The 17,512-nt window shown below is 46.3% G+C and overlaps 1 long non-coding RNA gene across 1 annotated transcript in view; it reads left to right on the forward strand.

Moving 5' to 3' along the window:
- The window catches only part of LOC114591082 (uncharacterized), a 42,745-nt gene that overhangs the window by 1,862 nt on the left and 23,371 nt on the right, over nucleotides 1–17,512 (forward strand). The gene's annotated exons all lie outside the window — the stretch shown is intronic.

A 17,512-nucleotide genomic window follows, 5' to 3' on the forward strand; every position in this document is an offset into this window, starting at 1 on the left:
TATTTCTTCCTTCCGCGCCCACGGTCCGATGCTTTTCCCCCCGCTTCGATTTTGGTGCCCACAATCTAGTATCTCGTGTGGGTGTGCGAGCGCGCAGCAAGAAATCAGCAGAATGATTTCGAAATAAGGGGATTGTTGCGGTTTTCCATAGAGACTGCAAATCCACCCTATGCACGTACATGCTGTAGTGTGAAAAAAAAATTCCTAGTAAGGCTGTACAGTGGTACCTCGGGTTAAGTACTTAATTCGTTCCGGAGGTCCGTTCTTAACCTGAAACTGTACTTAACCTGAAGCACCACTTTAGCTAATGGGGCCTCCTGCTGCTGCTGCCGCGCCGCCGGAGCACAATTTCTGTTCTCATCCTGAAGCAAAGTTCTTAACCTGAGGTACTATTTCTGGGTTAGCGGAGTCTGTAACCTGAAGCGTATGTAACCCGAGGTACCACTGTGTTCCTATGCACCTCCTTGGGGCAAGCCCTGTGGGGTTTAGTGGGGCTTGCTTCGGAATGGGTTTAGGGTTGCATCCTTATTAGGAAGTGGATCTGATAAAGCGCACCCTACTTCCAAGTCAAGGAAGGGCCGTAGGTCGGTTGTGGGGCACCTGCCTTGCAAGCAGCCGGCCACAAATTCAATTCCCGGCATCTCCAGGTAGGGCTAGGGAAAAAAGACTCCTGTATGAAACGGCGAGGAACTGCTGCCGGCTAATGTGCGCAATACTGAGCTGGATAATAGACTAAGGGGTCTGAGTTAGGCGGCTTCCTGTGCCAACACTGTTTAGGGGGTACCTTTCGGTTTGCTGGACAGAGCATGTTATCCGGATACAAAAGGCTATAAAGGGAATATGATGGTCTCCGTAAGAGAAGGAATTACCCCCCATCAAAGCTCGGGATGCAAGTGTAGGCACTGTCGAGTACGTAGCTTCCTGCTTCCTTTCTTTCTGGACGTGTGTGTCCAGACGTACAGAATCGTGCGCACGCTCCCTTTTCGTCCGGCTGCTACTGAAGGGATTTCGACAACAGCCCGATTCATGATAAGGCAAAACAGTCTTGCAAAAAAAGAGGTCTCTACCTGCTCCAAAGAGGCAGCCTGCTCCAAAAGGGTCGTAGTGTTTGGAGAGAGAAAAAACGAGGCAGTATAGTACAAAGGAAAGTTCTCCCCAATTATAACAGACCAGCATTATGTGACAGCATTGCCCTATCCCTAGATAGGGATTGAGCGTGGCGCTGGGAATAAGGCCCCTCGTTTGCCACGTCACCCCCATCCTGTTGCCCCATAAAAGTCCATGTAGTTGCCAAACAGGTTAAGAAGCATCCCGTAGTGTTATTCGCCGCCCTGAGCTCCCTGGGGAGGAAAGGAGGGCTATATCTACGTTGGATACCTAACGGTTCACGAAAGCCTCCTTCCATGAAAACGCCGCTCCTTGGTCCCAGTCCTGCCTCGCTGAGCAAAAGAGGGCAAGCCCACTCCGCTGTACCCGCCCTTCTTCTCTCCTCGATCGTATTTCTAAGTGGGCTACCACTTGGCTTCGGCGGGACCTAGCCACTCCGGCCCACATCCGACGCAGTTTTACGCCGCTCCAAGCCATGCCTTGATCTGGGCCTAGCTGGGACAATAGGAGGTTTTCAGTTGCCCTCTACCGTTTCTCGAAGCAGTAGGTTTAGTTTCTAGTCCTCATGATAACTGAATTCAGCATGATTGGAGAGGGGATTTGTTGTATTGTTTAAAAAAAACAAAAACAAAACAGCGCGCACAAAGCGTACTTGGGGACAAGGAGAAGAACAGCTAAATTTAATGGAGGAGCTTAAAGATCAACAATAATAATAATGGTTGTTTCTCGTGTCCTAATAGCACAGCGTGCTTTTCTGGCGGGGTGCCTGCTGTTTCACATCCACGACCTCCTTGTACGACGAAATAGATCTTTCTTTCGGGAGCTTTATGGAGCTCATTCCCACCCATGGGCATACTCATGATTTATTGGGGGTTATCTGCGACGCAATTTGTCTGCTAGTTAAGTATTTTTATTTATTTACTTAATGGGGGAGGCAGCTGCACCCTCGTGGCTACGCCCATGTTCCCACCTTCTGGTGTTTGTTTGTTTTTTCTTGTTCCATTTCTAAAGAGGCCGATTCCCTCCGACTTATCTGCCCGAGGGGCGCTTGCCCTGGGCAGGCAGCGCCTGAACCCGGCGGCGCGCGGAGCTTCAGGCGCTCTTAAACCGGACTACTCGCACTTATCTGCGACTAATTGCCACGTCTAGAGCTCTGGCTTAGGACGTGTCCCTGCTCGCCTCCACCGCGATCTCTGGCCCTCGGCCCTCCCTCCGCGCCCTGCTTAATGGTCGACCATTTGGAAGCCCTTCCTGGAGAGGAAAGCTGGGCTCGCCCCCCGCCCGCCGTGGAAGAAGGTCGCCCAAATCTCTCTCCTCCCTCGGCTTCTCCCAGAGTGTGGAATTCTCTTTATCTCGCAAGAAAATGGAAGCAGCAACATCCGAGTCAATTAAAATTCTTGCCCTGGGAGGGTTTTTGGGGACTGGTGTATCGGATCCGAAGTCGCGATGACAGTTTGAGAGATTAGGGTGTATAGAGAGGCCCACAATGTCTATTTAAATGTTGGAGGGATGGAGGGGCTGCGGCAAGGCCACCACCTCCACCCCCCCCCCACGTTGCAACTCTTCTCTTTCGTGTTCACTCTGTCCTGCAAAACTAAAGGGCGGCGGGGGGGGGGGGAGGATTAAAATGTCTCAGTTCACTTCGTTCTCGTGCGTTTGGTACAAATTAACAGCGCAGTCCATCGCGAAGGAAGCCAAGCTGAGTTCAGTGGGAGTTACTCCTAGGAAGCTAGGGCAGAGGATCCCAGCGTGAAAGTATTCTCTGGAGGGGATCGACCTTGCATCAACAAATTTATCTCTATCAAAACATTTCAGGCTATGTTCATGTATCTTTGACTGGGACAAAACATAAGAAGAATAGATAAAACCAGGTTGTATTTTGAGTTGGGATGGCAGTGTTCAATCCATTCGTTAAGCTAATTGATTTTAATATTTAAAGACTAGCATCTATTTGTTAAAATTCAGGCACGGATAAAAACTGCAGATGGCAGGCACAGTCTTGAAAGGGGTATTCTCCGCTCTCTCCCATAAAAAGAGCTGGATCAGGCCAAAGGCCCATCTAGTTCAGCATCTTGTTCTCTCAGTGGCTAACTAGATGCTTATTGTAGGAAGAAACTGGCACCAAAAGCACTAAGTACAACACCACTCTCTCCCCACTTGTGCCTGCTAGCAACAGGTAGTCAGAATCACAGGCCGCCTCCATTGCTGGAGTTAGTACACAAGCATCGTGGCTAGTAGCCATCTGATAAGCTTTTTCTAAATGGATTTGTCTAATCCCAGTTCAAACAGGTTTGAAAGTGATTTACATAAGTAGTGTAAACCACAGATCACTGAAATCAATGACATTTAATTGAGCTCACCTTTGTCCACACTCACAAACACCAGGGGTTCCCACTAATGTGTTTAGGAATGAAGGTACTGGCTGAGGGAAATGGACCTAAAAAGGGAGAGATTGGACCCTCTCCTATTGGAGCTTGTTTCAAGCTGCAGCTATTCAAGCTCCACAGATGTTCTCTCTCAGTTAATGATATTCAGAGAAAAATCAGAGGCAAATGGCACAGGCACTGGCCTGTGTGTTTTGCATACTGGGCCCCAGATCGCCTGCCCTTGCCCTGAATTTAATCTCTCTCCCTTTCTCCCTTTCTCTCTCTCTCTGTATCTCTCTCTCTAACACACACATACACTGGTCTCCTACATTTTTGGGCCAGAGGCACATTTGGAAATCTAATAAACTTTTGTGGGTACCACAAAATATCCATTTACATAAGGGCACTGCTCAGCACCCCTCCCCCTAAAACAGGCAAAAACACCTACACCCCAATGATTAAAATGCAGACAGAAAAAGCAGAAATAAGCAGCCCCTCAACAAACATCAAAAAAGTGTTTTTTAAAAAAATATATTGGAGGTTTAAGGGAGCTTGGTGTGCACCAAGGGTGTGCCTGAGGGTGTCATGGTGCTCATAATGGGGACCCTAGACTTATAGGGGAGCTAACTGCCCCACAAGGTGCACTTCTGGTGAGACTCCTGTCACCTACCAGTTTCATTTGCTCAGAGGCAAATGTGTGGACAGCAGCCCCAAACATTGCCCCTGGTCAAACACTTCTTTTGTGGTTATGATAGACAGCCATTTGATGTATCGTGCCATTTACCCCACTCTTCCTAATGTAATCCCTTCATTTCAATCCTCTGTATTATATGGATTTTAAGGATATTTCCCATGACATATCTGGCATTTCTTGTGGGAGATGTAAACCGAGAGAAAAGGCTCTTTTGCTGCTGCTGAAAATCTCTTCATGGTCTTTTTATGTAACTCAAAAAGCAAGGACTTTTAAGATGGTATACTTGATACAACCATTGCTGATTCTGTTCTGTTGGCTTTACTTGTTGTGATTGCGCTCAGGTAAGTTGCCTCTGCCTAAGGAGGAGACTCCACTATGACACCATATGTGATATTATTATTATTGTTAATAATAATGTGATATTATTATTATTATTGTTAATAATAACTTATTTGGCATTCTAACCAGCAGAAAAGGTAATCTGCTTTGTTCTTACAACACTTATGTGAGGTAAATGAGCACAATCTATTCATAATAATGGGGCATCTCCTTGAATAAGGGTATTTCAAGTCCCTGATCACCATGTCATGGACTTGGGGTGCTCCATCTTAGATCTGAGAGTGTGACCAAATACAGACTGCATCAAGTCAGTTTTTCAGAACTCATTATTTTGTGACATTTTAGTCAGTGCTAATGAAGGTATTTTGCCTGGCCCTAATAAAAGCGTTGCATGACTGTGGATTTGGAGGTTTTTCATCAGAGGGCAACATGACTTCCTTAGCTTTGTTTGCTAGTCAAAGTAGTAGCTGAAAAACAGGCAACTTTTCATTTCTGGAGAAGATCCTACATCCTATTACCGGTATTTCTCATTGCTAAGGAACAGCTTGAGCTAATTGGCAGGACAATCATATGCATGCCTACTCAAAACAGTAGGTCCCACTGAGTTCTATAGTAAATGTGTGTAGGATTGCTGCCTAAATTAAGGGATTGCTAATGCCAATAAGAACTCCCAAACACAAAATATTTAGCGTGGAAAATAAAAGCAACCTGGGCAGCTACCGTGCAATGGGGAGATTCCACGTTGCTGCAGAGCTGCTCATATAACCAGGATCTCCCAACAGAGAGATCTACTGTATTTGCATCCCAATCTTACGAGTGTCACTTGCTCGCCAGTAAAGGCCAGTTTCCAACGGCACTTGATCCCAACCATGCGTCCATAAGATTAGAGCCTCCGTCAGTGCCTAGGGATTCCTAACAGATCACGGGACTGCGCTCAACCAGCTATTATAGCGTGTTTAATGTGAGCAGAGGACAAGAGGGCAATGAGCTAACAGTCTCAGGAGCAGTCTTGACCGTCAAACCAAAACAGATCAAAAATAACATTAGCACGACAGATAGAGTCGAGGCCGGGGCACCCCAAATGCTTTGCGGGGTGGGGGGCTCCCAGCCCTGTTCCGCGGGGAGTCCCCCTTCCCCCGGAGCCGCGCGCCCATAAAGCGTTATTAATAGGCCGCGGGCGGCGGCTCCGGGAATCCCCGCTGGGTCTGCGGCCGAGGCGCCCGTGATTAATGGGCCGCGGAGGCGAAGCTGCTCCCTCCCTCGCCCGCCTCTCGCTTAATGCAGCCGGGAGCCAGAGAGGCGTTATCCGGCGCTTTATCTCCCGGCGGGGTCTCTCTGCTAATACTCCAAATGGGCGCTCTCGCCTCGCCCTGTTTACAGCCCCCTTCGGCGGACGCCCCCCTGATGAATGGACATTAGCACTTTTTCGCACTACTGTATCAACAAAAAGAGCTGCAGGGCCGCAATAATGGCGGGAAAAGCAAACACTCGCCCGGCCAGATTGGGCGCGTCTGCTCTGTGTCCGCCTGATGGATGAGCCGGGCCTGACAGGCCGAGGCTCGGGAGGCTGCGGGGCCCGGCAGCCTCCTGGCAGCGCAGCCCAAACACGCAGCCGAGGGAGGAAGACGCTGGGCCCCCCCTAGAGTCCCCCCCCCGAAACCCGGGAGAGAGGGGCCCGCAGGGGTCGCTGGGAAAATGGGCAGCCGCTAGGCCTCAGGAGCCACGGGGCGACCCTGCGTTTATCGGAGGGGGCCGCATGCGGGGGTGTCACGAGGGCCTGTTGCCGCACACGCATCTGCTTCCGACACTTAGGTCCTAAAGGCTGCTACCCTTCCCCACGTGCAAGGCTGCTGGGGTGCTTAACAGAACTGCGAGGACTTGAGGATCTTCACTTTCCGCTCCTCCTAATTCAGTTTCCTTTTGCGATGCCAAAAGCAAGGTGGAGGAAGGACATGGGAAGCTCACTGTTGGGGAGCCCAAGAGCAGGAAGCTGGTGCGTCCCAGGGGCTCTCCTGAAGAAATCTTCGGAGCATGGGGACAGGAGCAAAAGAAAGCAAAGGAAGTGGGATGGTTTCTAACTGGAAGGGAAAATGAAAGTAGGCCTGGAAAGAAATGGGCTTGTTCGTCTAGGCCTGCGTGAAAAAGAAGCAGGATGGAGTGCACAGCGTGTAGGTTGACCAAGACAGAGTGGGGTGGAATGTTTGTAGCACAAAATATTACATCTCTCTTTGGGAAAGATGCTAGAGACACAAACAGCGGAACTAGCTCTGTGTTTGTTTGTAGGAGGAGCTCATGAATATCACAGGTTCTTTAGATAAAAGGGTACAGTGGTACCTCGGGTTACATATGCTTCAGGTTACATACGCTTCAGGTTACAGACTCCGCTAACCCAGAAATAGTGCTTCAGGTTAAGAACTTTGCTTCAGGATGAGAACAGAAATTGTGCTCCGGCGGCGCAGCAGCAGCAGGAGGCCCCATTAGCTAAAGTGGTGCTTCAGCTTAAGAATAGTTTCAGGTTAAGAACGGACCTCCAGAACGAATTAAGTGCTTAACCTGATGTACCACTGTATATTCTGTTGTACATCCAAGACTGATGGATGGAGAAATGTGTCCAGTTATTATTTTTGCTGTAAGCAATCTCTTGCATATTATTTACGATAAATCAATATTGTTAACGTGGAATAAAAAGTTGTTATATAATAGAATCTACATTATGGCTCACATACATTTAATATCCAGTTATGGATTGGTTTGCAGTGCAGCAAGAAAAGAATTATAGCATCAACCAGTTGTAGGAATGGGGTATCTAGGAAATCAAGTCTATCTGATCCAGATAAAGGGTTGATAATACTACACAAACATACTTAATATTTTTATTCCCAGGAAGCAGTGAGGGGGAAATGACATCAGTTAGCTGAAACTCATTTTGTTTCCAAAATTTGCTCATTGATTGATATGTGCATGCATCTATAGGCTAGTGAAAAGCTGAAACCCAACTGTTCTCCTGCCAAGATGAAAATTAATTCACAACCTACAGCTCAGATACCAAGTAAATGAATTAATTTCAGCTAAGTCACCTTTATAATTTAATGAAAGGGCAACATTCATTGACCAAACAGCATTTTTCAAACAAAAAAAATGCAAGTACTTGTACAAGCTGTCTAACTATGACAAGCACTATCTTAAAAGAGATATTCTGCCTTTTCTTTCACATAGGGGATAATGCCGCTTCTAAGATTATGGTTGCTAGGACACTCATACATTATCTGAAAACACAGTGTGCTGCTTCTTTCAGAAATTCTTCTTTCAGAAATATTGTTTTTACCCTCATACAAATGTAAACACTTTCATTATTAATTTGTAAGTTTCAGCTCAATTATCAACAAAGGTTGACAACTTCCCCAGTCTATTCTTAGGCATGTTTATTAAGACGCAAGTTCCACTGAGTTCAACGGAGCTTATGAAAGTGTCTGCACAGGGTTGCAATTTTAGTTACAGTACTTAAATTTTATTTCAAGCATATTCTCTTTAAAAAAAAAAACACCAGAAACCTTTAAAGTCCCATCTTGTTTTCAGGCAATTTAATATTCTAGAGAAGGTTGTGGGGGTGGGGGTGGTTTGTTGCTGGCTCTGGTTCTGAACTGTGTGCAATCTGCTGGAGGTCTCTGTTTGTAAACTCTGAGTTTCTGATTCCTTACCACTAATTGAGAGCCAGCACTTCTGTGTGTTGTGGGTGTATTAAGAGCTAGGATTCCAGCAGCAGGCTATTAGCAGTTCCTTGAGTAAATCTTTGTAGATTTCTTCCTGCTTTCCACCTCCCCCATTTTCTTGACTGCAGAAGCTACTGGAGAAAATGGTCTTGTTGACATTGCTTCTGACTTCTTAACACTTATGGGGACATTAGGCGCCAGTTCAAATACACTGTGCTCCACTTGTAGTGTACATGCTCCCTTTTTATAAACACAGCTTTATAGCTCTGACATGCTTGTCAAAATTCATTGACAAACATTTTGGATGATGGACAACTTCTACATATACTGGACAAAGGTGAGCTCGTAACAAATTCTGTGCCACTGGGAAAATAATCTAAAAGGCAATACCCTCATTCATCCTGGGGATCTATCTTAACATGGTCTTTTAACTCTGAAGTATTTTAGAAATGTTAAGGGAGGTTTCCCATTGAAAATAAAGACTAAGGAGAACTAAAAACAGCAGTAGAAGAGCTTGTCTCAGATCAATCCAATTTTATTCACAGCTATTGTTAAACATCAGAAAATCAGACAGATGGGAATCTGCCTTCAAGATAGGCAATTCACCTATTGATAAGAAAATGGGAAGAATAGGGCTTGTACAAATACCATTAATCTACAGGTGCCAATGAAAAATAATACATAATACCAAAATGGCATAGTTTGAGGCTGCTATTTCCCCTCAGGTGTGGTTCCTGCAGCCACCCAGCTCTACACAGCAAGCAGAAATTCACCCAGAGAGGCAGTGGTGGGGGACAGCTCCTCTTGCTGAATCTATGTTTGTCATAGCTGAGAAAGACTGGGAGCCCCACTAGGAAAAGAACATTGGCAATCCTCAGGTGGTCTCTGGCAAATGTCAAGTAAGAAAGCCAACAGTGCATTCGGTGAACTTTGCTGTGCTTGGAAAGCACTGAAAAGAAGATCCACGCTAACCTATGTCACAAGCAAATGGCTAACACTGCAATCCTATACATGTCTCCTCGGAAGTAAGCCCCATCCACTTCAGTGGGACTTAGGCACAGGTAAGCAGCTACAGGATCACAGGCCAAATCTCTCATCCCTAAGGATCCTGCTAAGGTAGGATACCAGTGTTACAAGGTCAGAGTCTGGCAATATTTGAAAATAGTAATTTGGCCGAGGCTTGGATATTTGATCCTGGTTTTCGATATGGTTGTCATTCTACATTGATTTATACCTCACTTCTTTCTTTCTTTTTTTTTTTTTTTACAAAAAGTGCAGAAGACAGCTTACATTAAATTGGTATTACAAAGCAAGAGAAAATGCATTTCAAAAACGGTGGAGGGCGAACGAGCAAGTAAACACCAAGTGGTTTATCAGCCATTTTGCATTGCTGGAAACGCCATTCTTCAAACTAACAGCTGACAGTATAAAGCGCCAGCAGCAACCAGCACGCATAAAGCTAGATATTAGAGTTGCGAAGTATCTGTAGGGAAAGCACTTTGTACGCCGTCCTCCTAACAGGAAGGAGATGCGCTGAATGAAAGGAGGCTTATTTCCAAAGCCAATAGCTTCATAGACGAGTATGTTAGTCAGCGGCCTGTTTGGGAGGTCGGGGAGAATGTACTTAAAGGAAAGTACTACTGATTAACTGGTCAGCGTGAGAGTGGCTTTCAAAGGATATCTATTTGTCATTCATTGGTGCTTAGGTAGCTGTTCAGAGGCTGGACACCGACAGTTATTATCAAAGTTCCGGGGGGAAACACCCGGTTTCCTTCTGGAACCATAAAAAGAGACACACGCGCAAAAGTAAGCTGTCCGGCGTCCCTATCTTGAGCACACTCAGTTAATTTGGAAATAAGATTCGTCGAAGCAAGTGTGATGGGGACGTCGTTTAATGAGACCCATTGCACTGTTGCATTTATTTAAACTGTAGTACCCACTGCTGGGAGGCAGCTGTTTCTGCGGCATTTGTTGCAAGCGGGAAGGAAAGAGTCTTCCACAAGTGTAGCCCTATTAGGGCAGCTCTCCTGTGGGTTTATTACGAGATGCTTCTCTCTCTGCCAAACAGGCCGTCCACGCGGTGCATATAGAATACAGAGCCATCGAGGTTTCAGCTCCAAAGCGATGGAGACCCTGCAGTCTGTCTGCCGCACACGATGCTATGCGAGGGGGGCCTGGTGGTTTTGGTCTGGCAAGCTTTCTGGTAATGGGCGTTGAGAAACCGAATCTCTTTGGCCAACATCCCTCTCTCCTTCCACCTCTTCTTAGAAACACCAGTTCATTTCTTTTTTTAAAAAATGTTTTGCTTTGTTTACCCCATGAGAACTTCCAAACCGGTAAAAACTGGAAGGAATGAAATTGACATGCCCGGGAGAAACTCGATCTGTACAGAACAGATTGAGGAGGAGGGTGAAATTGTCCAAGTGGAGGGGAGATCTCTCTCTCTCTCTCTCTCTCTCTCTCTCTCTCTCTCTCTCTCTCTCTCTCTCTCTCGGGGGGGGGATTTGCGGTATCTCTCTATCTAAAATGCCAGGCAGCGACTAAGAGCCATTAGTTTAGATCCGCCCCCTCTCTCCTCTCTCTCTCTTTCTCTCCCCTCCCCCCACCTAAAAATGACTTCCCACCGGGGAAGATAAAGACGGCGATAGAGTTTCTTAAATAGCCGCCCCTCTCCCCCTTTCCTGGCGTTATCAGGGGGAGATAGTGCCGCTGGGCAGGGCCAGGTCATGCTATCTGTGGTCTTGGCTGCCGTCCCCAAACGCTGCCTTGTCAGGGGAGACGCCACCCGCATTAGGACCCAGACTGGACTCCTTCCGTCCTCGGTCACTCACCAAGACAAGACCCCCTCGCGCCCCACAGCTCTTTCCCAGGAGTATTAGGCAGGCTCCGGCTCCGAGCTGAAAGGGGATGAGGAGAGGAGCGATGGGGAGATGGTGGGTGACTTGATCCCTGGTGCTACCGTCGTTCTCTAACCTCTTTTCCTTTGGATCCAGTTAGGAAAGCAAGCTTTGGAGGAGACCATAGGAGCGGTGGGAGGTGGGAATGTCAACTGGGATCAGTCTGTCCTCAGCCAAACTCATGCAGGTCTTTGGAGAAAGTCAAGCGGAGGACACGCTTCGAGGGTGGCTTCCTTACAGTTCCACAGGCACGTTATTTAGCGTGGGTATCCCTTGTATATTCCAGTACAATTCTTTATTTAAAACACACACAACCATACAAAGCTGCAGTCTTAAGCATATTTACATGGAAGTAAGGCAGCATACTGTATAAAGCAACGGGACTTACCTCTGAGATTTTGTTTTGTTTTGTTCTGCTTTGTGGTTGTTGCTGCAATAGGGTCCACCAGTTTTTCTTTAACAGTAGTTGAGGAATAAATCAACTGAAATCTATGACGGTAGAATAAATGTTTCAACACCAAGATGTATAATCCCACTTTCTTCTACAGAACTTTTCCCCAAGGTGTAAGTGACGTGTCTAAGCTTGGTGCTTTGTCCTATTAAAACTATCAACTCGCCATTCGGAAGCCTTTGTGTTAAAAAGTATTCCAGTACCGAGGATATCATGAATAAAATTTACAGACGGTATACAATTACGTGATATTCTTAAAATGTAAAATAAAAAGCCGAGAATTCTGGGACGCAGAATAATGTGCTTTGTATCAGTAGGCTTAATTATTCATTGGATTTTGACTACTTCGATCTTCAGTAGAAATTGATAAGTCTCCTTGACGTAACCATTAAGACACTAGTAAGATTTTGAAAGCGAGAGCCACTACATTCAGTCCGGCGAAAAGGAGATATAGGGAGAGAGGAGGCTTCTGCTAATGTATCATTTGCTGGAATAGGAATTTTGGAAGTGTAGAAAACATTTCGTATTATATCTACTCCCTTTCTGTTGTCCTCAGCTGCAATTCCATGACATCTAATGCCAATATTAATTTTCATTCCGGTGCAACTAGTCATGCCTAAATACATTTGTTTTTATTTTTAAATGTCGACACAGTAGCTTGGGGCTCTTAATTCTTTTTAAAGCGTCTGATAAGGTTAGGATCTTCATAACTTGTGGAAAGAGATTTATTACGGAAGGTGAGGGAAACTCCGAAAACAAGGTTCTTAGCACATGATCGGTCACTTTGAAGACATTCCCATCAAAGTCAATTGGACTAAATTCCCAAGAAAACAGATTTAACAACGGGTTATTGATGAATCGTCCTCCCTCGGAAAAACCATACCAAAAATACTGCCAACCGGATCTGAACGCGATTTGAAACGTGTAGAACAGGACAGGATTTAAATTTCGCTACTTCTGTTTTAATTCGTTTATATAAAGCAGTGAAATCTCCCCAACCCGGTCGCATAAGGTCGGGTAAAACGCATCCATAGCTTGTGTGCGACAAAATTAAAGCCTGCCTTCGATTTGTGAAATAATTGCGTCTGCTGATACTACCGACAAATGCTTTCAGCACCAGAAATATAATCTGATCCTGATTTAATCTCTTGGGATCAAAGAAACAGGAATGGAATGCAAATGATCGGGATGAAAAATTCAGTTTCCAGCATGTTCCGCTCTTTGGGGGGCAGGAAGGGATGCGGAGTTAGGTCATAATATTCTATCCCGCGGCTTGTTTAAAATGAGCACATTGCAGTTTGAAAAGCCTGCCCAGCCTTTATAAGATCCTGAATCTCAAGCATAGGAGCCAACTCCTAGGGGCCGAGGTCCTTTCGCTGCCCCTGAAATATTTGAGGGGTCCTCCCCCAAAGTTGATGGGCATTGCCATTCAAATAGTGTATGTGCACCGTGTCATGTGATCGATGATACGGGGTGGGACTTACCTGCTCCCCCCCTCCCAAATATTTTATTCAAGTTGGCACCCCTGATCGCAAGGAAGGTGTGAGGGACATGAGAAGTCTGTTTGTCAAGTCAGCCAAGTTATAGCTGACTGGAGTCCACAGATTGCGACTTTGTGGATATAAAGTAGCCCAATAGATTTTGGGAGAGTGGATCGTCATCCGGAGGGAAGGGTGATGTCCTCCAGTGAGTTCCGCTTCTACAGTCCTTCTGGCACCCATCCTTACGCGTGTTTACTCGGAAGTAAGACTCACCGAGTTCCGTGAGACTGAACTTCCAAGCCTTGCATGTACGTATAACATACGATGCTAAGATTTAGCTCGTAGGATGATCGGCTGTTTGAAACCAACCAGAGGACCGTTTTGCTCAGAGAACACGTTAGGTGGACCACCACTGCACACAAATAAAGTATGTTCGGGTTTCCCCGCAAGCGAAGCCAATTCGGATCAAAAACAGCCCCGCTTAATTAAAGAATCGCGTTGCAGCCCTGCAATCCTCTTTAAAGGACTTTAAAAAAATAATCTGCTAGCAACTCCGCGAGAAATAAATGTTTTTTTTTTTATCCGTCTCATCCCTGAATTCGGATCAAAGCAGGAATAAGCCGGGAGGGGGGAGCGTGGTCACTAGGAAGGGCTGCTTTTGCTAGCCGTGGAATGGGACAAGGAAATGGAGAACTCGCATTACAGAGTTTAATTTATCACTTCTCTCAGCCATTTGATTAAAAAAAAGACTGCGTGCCGTCGAGGTTAAGAGGCTTCATTATAAAGATTGACATCGCGATTGTCGTTATTTTATTTTAAAACCGAGAGTGACTTTTGAAAGCCTTGCAAACGTTTCCATTCGCTGTTCACCCTGAGTTCGGCATCCGTTGCTGCAGCGCGCCTCATTTCATCCACCTTTTATGATTTACCTAGACCAGGGGTCAGCAACCTTTTCCAGCCGTGGGTCAGTCCACCTGCCCTCAGACCATGTGGTGGGCCGGACTATATTTTGGGGGGAAATATATGAACGAATTCCTATGCCCCACAAATAACCCAGAGATGCATTTTAAATAAAAGCACGCATTCTTCTACTCATGTAAAAACCACGCTGATTCCCGGACTGTCCTCGGCCAGATTGAGAAGGCGATTGGGCCGCATCCGGCCCACGGACCTTAGGTTGCCTACCCCTGACCTTGACGGAATTTTTGGAGCTCTCAGTGCTGTAGGCTTGCAAGGGTCTGGGCGATTACTGGGGGCGGGTAAAGGAGACGCAGAAGGAAGAACCTCTCCTGAAGAAGATGGGTGACAGCCCCACGATAGTGAGGGCTGCCAGTTGACCTCCAGGCACGACAGAGAGGCAGAGGGAGGGAGGGACAGAGACAGACGCGCGCGCAGAGGGAGAAACGTGTTTGGAAATACACACGTTTACACCTCTGATCCGGTGAGCGCTGCCGAGTCCTTGGAAGCGACCGCGTGAAAAGCCTTGTTCCCCCCACTTTCATCAAAGCTCTGGATTTGCGCCTTTCTTTCCGAAGTCGTGCCAGAAATTGACAACACACTATTTTCGGAGGGGATATATGGCTGTCCTGCCGCATCAGACTGATGGTTGCCAGGAAGGTGAATTGGGCGCAGGCAAAAGCACGATGTCGTTGCGCCACAAGGAACCAGATGGAGATTCGGGATCCGTCGGAACCGGGTGTTTCGGGTGCGATTGCGAAACCACCCTTTGAGTGGATCTCCAGGATCTCACCAGTTGTCCATTGATTGGCCCATCACCTGCCCTTCGTCAAGGGTTTTAGCTCACCCCTTTGCCCTTGACCTAAAGCAGGACTTGCGCAGTTTCCTGGAGAGTAGTCCTGTCAAAGGAAAAAACACTGAGGGTCTTGTGTAGCACTCAGGACTAAGAACAGCATTATGGCACCAGCTCTCCCAGATTACAGCTTCCTTTATGCAGGCAGGCAGGAATCTGCAGAAACTGATGCCCCAACAAATTCGTTAGCTGTTGTTTTTGCGGCAGCTGACACCGGCTCCCCATCTGGAAATGGGAAACTCGTTAAAATAAATTATTTCGCACTGACGTGATTACCACCCGTTGACGATATGGGGGTGACGGGTGGGGAGAACAAGGGCGCTAACTCCCCACGCGGGAGAACCAAAACTTACTCAGCTAAATCGCCTGAAAACGGCGTTGCGGCGAGCGAAGTGAAATGGGGCACATTTGTAAAGCACTTCCAGTCCTAAAATGTTATATAAGCACACTCGTGATCCGCGTTCCGGTTGCTGAACCGTGATAGTGATGATCCTCGTTGTTTGCTGCTGCAGGAAAGTGCGTGTGCACGGCGATATGTTTCAGAATAATAATAATTATTATTATTATTATTATTATTATTATTATTATTATTATTATTATTATTTTTGGTGAATCTGTTTTGAGAAATCTCGCAAGAGATTTTCATAATTTCAAGGAAACTGCAACGGACATTCAGGAAATGTTGTCCGAAGAGACGCCTCCAAACTCCTGGCTTCTCTCCCCTTTCTCTTCCACGTTTCTTTAGATAGCTCTTTGAACGAACCATCCCTTGAGGTCTAAATAATAGAGCAGGTAGAGGAGGTTGAGAGGAGGCCAGCCACCTAAAAGAAGAAGAAGGCCGTGCATTTTTAAAAAAATGTAAACATGTTTGATAATTAAACTAGGTGGTAACAGATTTACAAAATAAAGGGGCAAACTGAAAAGGCCAGGACCGCCATTGTGCACACTTCCCAGGGAGAATTCAGCGAGACTTACTTCTGAGCAGAAATGCTACTGAAATCAATAGGACCTTAAATTGCCTAATTTTGGCTGAGTTCTATTGGTCCATACCTCTGCCTCTTCCTTTCCACCACCACCGTCATCACATTTAATCAATTATAATGCCTCTAAGTAATATTTTGCGTTATTGGGCCCTCCCTTCTGAATTTCCTCATGAGATTAATTTGGGATTTGCACTTCTGTGTCTTAAAGATAGGAGCCTGAATCTTGTTGGAGAAAAAAATTAAAATTGTGCCCATGTTTGCATTAATGAAGTACAGTATCTGTTTTCCAGCCCCTCCACCCAGCCGAAGGATGAGCATAGTTTTCCAGAAGGGGTGCATGGAGAGAAACGTATGACCTACAAAGTGTGTGTTTAGGGGAGGGGTCCTTGCTCATTCTCGCATTCCTGTCCAAAATCTTGCAGCAGTCTTTAATAGAACCTCAAAGTCTCCTGATTACTTTCTGTGTGTCAAATTAAAGAAGGCACAGGAGCAGCTTCAGAGCAGAACAAAAAAAGGTCCAGTCCAATCCATGTCATCCCTAGGTGGGTCTGGAAGAGATCCCTTGTCAGAAGGTCTGCTGAGCAGCTGCTAGTCAGCTAGATAGACACGTAGCGTCCTATGTCTGTCCATCCATCCTAAGCTAGCATCTTCCTAAATTCAGTTGGCCCTATTCATAACATGCATAGCTGTGAGTGAAAGGCTTCTATGCACCCTTGCTTTGGAGAAAGTCTCATGGAACTCAGTATGATTTACTTCTGACACCACCTGCATAAGAGCAGGCTGCACTTGAATCTGGAGCCTCCATGGGATTCACATCTTAGTAACTCTGTGCTGCTGAAGGGAATTCCAGGAGAAGTACTTCTTAAGTTTTCTTAAGCCACCCCCCAGCTTGACAGAGGCTAACATGTTTCTAACAGTTGCGCGACAGGCAGAAATTTAACAGCAAAAGCATTGCCTAGCATGGAGGTGCAGTGCTGGGCATCTCCACCTGCTGAACTTCTGCCTGCTGTAAAAGGCACAGAAGCTCTCACAGAAACAAACAGTTTAAAAGAGAAATGGGGTTGGGAATAGATTGCAAAAGGTCTTCATTACAAGCTCCCAACAGTTTGGGGTTTCTGTTTTGGTGGCAAAAGACCCATGAATGCTTGCTGAAAAGAACATGTGCTTTGAGAAAATACAGGAGGAAGGAGAGGAAGAGGGCAAGGGGATCCTATCATGGTGGTTACTCCTAAGTAAATATGCATAGGGGAAGTCCAGGTGACTGTGGGGCTTCTTTCCAAATAAATGTGTATAAGCTCACTCTTCCAATTTTCCTTCCAAGAATGCCAACTTGGCCCTGGGGCCATGGGTGTCATGCAGTGTGCTTATTTGTGGGTGCTCAGCCCCCTCATGGAGAATTTTGTGGGTGCTCATGCACCGAGGGCCCCAGGGAGTTGGCACCTATGTTCCCTTCCCTATTGTCTAAACACATTCACAACTTGTGTTCCAAGGGGGCCTTCACTTTCTTCAAGTTTTCTAGGTGTTCTTCGGTGAAAACATCCTCATTGGAGGAAGAAGACAAAAAGCAGTTGGGCCAGCCACTGCTATGGATCTTGCCTTACAATTTGCAGGAGTCGTCTTTGGGGTCCTTCAGATTACCAACTCAGAGCTCTCCATGAACTGAGAAAAAAAAAT

The sequence above is a fragment of the Podarcis muralis genome, chromosome 2 (genome assembly GCF_964188315.1).
Source record: "Podarcis muralis chromosome 2, rPodMur119.hap1.1, whole genome shotgun sequence".
NCBI classification, from domain to species: domain Eukaryota; kingdom Metazoa; phylum Chordata; class Lepidosauria; order Squamata; family Lacertidae; genus Podarcis; species Podarcis muralis.